Source organism: Macaca fascicularis, chromosome 1 (assembly GCF_037993035.2).
Source record: "Macaca fascicularis isolate 582-1 chromosome 1, T2T-MFA8v1.1".
NCBI lineage: Eukaryota > Metazoa > Chordata > Mammalia > Primates > Cercopithecidae > Macaca > Macaca fascicularis.
The window spans coordinates 196,023,321-196,028,809 of NC_088375.1; the positions used below are offsets into that span (position 1 = coordinate 196,023,321).

At 46.3% G+C, this 5,489-nt stretch overlaps 1 protein-coding gene across 3 annotated transcripts in view; it reads left to right on the forward strand.

The window, feature by feature from the left end:
• RHBDL2 (rhomboid like 2) overlaps positions 1–5,489 on the forward strand; it is a 58,495-nt gene that overhangs the window by 40,666 nt on the left and 12,340 nt on the right. The gene's annotated exons all lie outside the window — the stretch shown is intronic.

The following is a 5,489-nucleotide window of genomic DNA, read 5'->3' on the forward strand; positions in this document are numbered from 1 at the left end:
AAATGTGTTATTCAGTTTTCAAATATTTGTGTATTTTTCCAAAGATGTTCTATAGTTAATATCTAGTTTAACTGTGTTTAGAGGCTGGGCATGGTGGCTCACGCCTGTAATCCTAGCACTTTGGGAGGCTGAGGTGGGCAGATCACTTGAGCCCAGGAGTTCAAGACCAGCCTGGGCAACATGGTTAAACCCCATCTTTAAAAAAAAACAAAGGTCAGGTGTGGTGGCTCACGCCTGTAATCCCGGCACTTTTGGAGGCTGAAGTGGGCGGATCATCAGGTCAGAAGTTCGAGACCAGCCTGACCAACATGGTGAAACCCCGTCTCTATTAAAAATACAAAAAAATTAGCAAGGTGGTGGTGCGCACCTGTAATCCAAGCTACTCAGGAGTCTAAGGCAGGAGAATCGCTTGAACCCAGGAGGCAGAGGTTATAGTGAGCTGAGATTGTGCCACTGTACTCCAGCTTGGGTAAAAGAGTGAGACTCCATCTCAATAATAATAATAATAATAATTTAAAAAATAAAAAAATTAAAAAAAACAAAAACAAAAATTAGCTTGGTGGTGCACACCTGTAGTCCCAGCTATTCAGGAGGCTGAAGTAGGAAAATCACCTGAGCCTGGGAAGTCGAGGCTTCAGTGAGCTGTGATCATGCCACTGCACTCCAGCCTGGGCTTCAGAGCAAGATTCCGTCTAAAAAAAAAAAAAAGGAAAAAAACTGTGGTTAGAGAACAAACTTTGTGTGACTTAAATCCTTTTAAATGTTTTAAGATTTGTTTTATGGTCCAGAATATGGCCTATGTTGGTAAGTGTTCTTTGTACATTTGAAAATAATGTGTGATCCGTTGTTGGGTAGAATATTGTATAAATGTCAATTAGGTCCATTTGGTTGACTATGTTGTCTTCTGATTTTCTGTCTACTTTTTCTATAGATTATTGAGAGAGGATTATTGAAATCTCTGATTATAGTAATGCATTTGTCTGTTTCTCCTGTGGTTCTATCAGTTTTTGCTTTATTTATTTATTTATTTTTGTTTTTTGAGATGGAGTCTCGCTCTGTCACCCAGGCTGGAGTGCAGTGGTGCGATCTCGGCTCACTGCAACTTCCACTGGGTTCAAGCTATTCTCCTGCCCCAGTCTCCCGAGTAGCTGGGACTACAGGCATGTGCCACCATACCCAGCTAATTTTTGTATTTTTAGTAGAGACAGCATTTTATCATGCTGGCCAGGCTGGTCTCAAACTCCTGACCTCAGGTGATCCACTGGCCTCGGCCTCCCAAAGTGCTGGGATTATAAGCATGAGCCACCATGCCCGGTCCATTTATTTATTTATTTATTTTTAAATTTCTCCTCTCTTCTCCTCTCCACTCCCCTCTCCTCTCCTCTCCTCTCCTCTCCTCTCCTCTCCTCTCCTCTCCTCTCCTCTCTTCTCTCTCTCTCTCTACCCCCACCCCTCTTTCTTTCTTTCGACAGAGTCTTGCTCTGTTGTCCAGGCTGGAGTGCAATGGCATGATCTTGGTTCACTGCAACCTCCTCCTCCTGGGTTCAAGCATTTCTCCTGTCTCAGCCTCCAGAGTAGCTGGGATTACAGGTGCCCGCCAGCAAGTCCAGCTAATTTTTGTATTTTTAGTAGGGACGGGGTTGCACCATGTTGGCGAGGCCTGACCTCAGGAGATCGGCCTGCCTTGGCCTCCCAAAGTGCTGGGATTACAGGTGTGAGCCACTGTACCTGACAATATACCTGATAATTTTTGATTGGATGCTAGACATTTTATCTAGTTGGATGGTGCGTATTTTTGTGTTCCTATAAATACTTTTTAAATTTTTAAATATTTATTTATTTATTTATTTAGAGATGGAGTCTTGCTCTGTCACCCAGATTGGAGTGCAGTGGTGTGATCTTGGCTCACTGCAGCCTCTGCCTCCTAGGTTCAAGTGATTCTCTTGCCTCAGCCTCCCAAGTAGCTGGGACTACAGATATGTGCCACCACTGCCTGGTTAAATTTTGTATTTTTAGTAGAGACAGGGTTTGCTATATTGGTCAGGCTGGTCTTGAACTCCTGACTTTAAGTGATCTGCCTGCCTTTACCTCCCAAAGTGCTGGGATTACAGGCATGAGCCACTGTGCACGGCCAATACTTTTTATTTTTTATTTTTGTTTATTTACTTATTTTTTTTGAGATAGAGTCTTACTCTGTCACCCAGGCTGGAGTGCTGCGGCACAGTCTTGGCTCACTGCAACCTCCGTCTTCCAGGTTCAAGTGATTCTTTTATTTATTTTTTGAGACAGAGTCTAACTCTTGTCACCCGGGCTGGAGTGCAGTGGTGGATCTCGGCTCACTGCAACCTACGCCTCCCAGGCTCAAGCAATTCTCCCGCCTCAGTCTTCCAAGTAACTGGGATTACAGGCGTGTGCCACCATGCCCAGCTAATTTTTGTGTTTTTAGTGGAGATGGGGTTTCACCATGTTGGCCAGGCTGGTCTCAAACCCCTGACCTTAATGATCCATCTACTTTGGCCTACCAAAGTGCTGGGATTACAGGCGTGAGCCACTGCACTTGGCCCAAGGGGTTCTTGTGTCTCAGCCTCCCGAGTAGCTAGGATTACAGGTGCACATCACCATGCCCGGCTGATTTTTGTATTTTTAGTAGAGAAGGGGTTTCACCATGTTGGTCAGGCTGCTTTTGAACTCCTGACCTCAAGTGATCTACCCGCCTTGGCCTTCCAAAGTGCTGGGATTACAGGCATGAACCACCGTGCCAGGCCATAAATACTTTTTAGATTTGTTCTGTAACTCAGTTATGTTACTTGGAAGCAGTTTGATTCTTTTTGGTAAGAAGGTAATTATTCCTACCACTGGACCCTTTTGTGTACTCTATGCAACATCCATTAATTATGGCATTTTCCGGTACACGTCCCCACATTGCTTGGAGGAAAGGACCTAGAGAAAAGTCGCAGGGCAGAAAAGCAGTGGAGGGCAGCCCTGGATTTGGCTTATCAGTCCTTGGGGCCCTCCTGCCCCAGGAAGAGCAGCGAGGACCATGGTGTTGCTGCCATCATTATCACCCTGGCCATGAGCTTGCAGGACTGGGGCAGACCCAGAGGAGGACTGGAAGGGCCAGAGTCAGCCAGGAACACAGCAGCTCAGCTCTCGGCTGTTGGCAGGTGGCCTTGATGGCTTTTCAAAGGCAATCACTCCACCCAGGACAAAGCTCATTTTTCTTTGGGGCAAAACACATCGGTTCATTTGTTCAGTTCATTAATTCAACCAGTCTGTTTCTAAGGGAAACCTGGCTGTGGCCAGTCCTGCCCTCATGTCCCTAGGTGCCCAGTGTTCCCAAGGGACCTGAATTCCAATCCCAGTTAGGAGTTCAAGGGTCAGCATCCCTGTGCCCCAGATGCCTGTTAGGGAGGACAGTAAAGTCTGAGCACTCTTGGGCTCACCAAACACCAGCATTGAGAAACCGCCCCCCATCTTCCCTAGGTATGGTGACCTTGTAGGACAGTTCACGCTATTGGGGTGGCCTGGGTAAGGTGGCCACGGGGGCAGGGGACCAAGGTCTGCCCCACCTTTGACCTTAGTGACATGCCCCTGATTGCCTGGCCCCCCTCTGGCTGTCGCCTGAGTCCCTTCTCAGCGGGTGCCTGGGCCTTGCTGCACTTCCTTTGTATGCTAACTTCATACTGATCACACTTGATTTTCTTACTCTGATTTCCCTTCTTTCCAATTTTTTAATCAAGTTAAAAATTCTGTATTGAGAGCAGTTTCCTACATTACCTCAAATCCTGTTCAGAACAAGGATCATTCCTAGAAGTCAGAAAGGAGGGAAAGCAAGCTTAGCCACAGAACACTACTCATACTTGAGCTTCTGTTTCAAGGGAAGTGAGTAACTGGTGGTGGAGCCCTGCCCCTCTGCAGTGTGTGGTTTTGTCCTGACACATTTTAAGATTGAGGTGTAACTTACGTGTCATACAATGCCCAGACTTATGATGCGTGGAAACAAGAGTTTTCCAGTACAGAAAGCTACTTAGCCTCTCTGGTGCTGTGTAAGCAACAGGTAGTCTTCCCACTTCATTTTTGGTGGTTCTTTCCTTGGCTTGGGTAATTTCCTTGCATACTCCTTTCTAGAGGTTTCTGTATGCAGCTTTCTGCTCTCTGGTACCCTGTCTTATAAACTCTAGCAGTCCAGATCTATCTGGACTCTAAACTTCATCTCATCAACTTAAAGGTTGCTGAGATCTGCCTGGGTTCCTGCTTCATGCACTGTATTCTGTGATTTCCCTCAAGGTAGTACCTGGGCAATCAGATAACTCATCTATTAATAACTGATTCCCTGTCTCTAAGGGTTTATTGGTTTTGTTTTCTGAGGTGTAGTATCTTGAAGACCATTCTTTCATATATGTTGTCCAGTGCTTTTGGCTTTTTCAAGTGAGACAGCAAATCCTATTCTTGTTACCTTATCATGGTCAGAAGTAGACATTTGTATCTATTTTAAAAATAAATTTCTCATATGATTATGATACAATCACCCCAGCCCTAGTCTATAGGTTAGCATTTGAGAATCATTGCTCTAAGTTGCTCTGGACTACTTCTTCTTTTTTTTTTTTTTTGAAACAGAGTCTCATTCTGTCACCAGGTTGGAGTGCAGTGGTGTGATCTCAGCTCCCTGCAACCTCTGCCTTCTGGGTTCAAGTGATTCTCGTGCCTCAGACTCTCCAGTAGTTGGAATTACAGGCACGTGCCACCACAACCAGCTAACTTTTTTTTTTTTTTAGATGGAGTCTCGCTCTGTTGCCCAGGCTGGAGTGCAGCGGCACGTTCTTAGCTCACTGCAAGCTCCGCCTCCTGGGTTCATGCCATTCTCCTGCCTTAGCCTCCCGAATAGCTGGGACTACAGGCGCCCGCCACCACGCTCAGCTAATTTTTTGTATTTTTAGTAGAGATGGGGTTTCACTGTGTTAGCCAGGATGGTCTCCATCTCCTGACCTTGTGATCCGCCCACCTCGGCCTCCCAAAGTGCTGGGATTACAGGTGTGAGCCACCGCGCACGGCCCTGTATATATATATATTTTTTTTTTTCCAATTTTTTTGAGACGGAGTCTAACTCTTGTTGCCCAGGCTGGAGTGCAGTGGCGCGATCTCAGCTCACTGCAACCTCCACCTCTAGGGTTCATGCTATTCTCCTGTCTCAGCCTCCCAAATAGCTGGGATTACAGGTGCCTGCCACCACGCCCGGCTAATCTTTGTATTTTTAGTAGAGACGGGATTTCACCATGTTGCCCATGCTGGTCTCGAACTCCTGAGCTCAGGCGATCCACCTGCCATGGCCTCCCAAAGTGCTGGGATTACAGGCGTGAGCCACCACGCCCGGCCTACTGGACTACTTCTCACTGATCTTCAGTCTTCCATATACCTGTTTCTATGCCATTGCTTGTACAGTTCTCCAAGTCCTGAATACCTTCTTCTCTTTTGTTTTTCTGATCCAATCC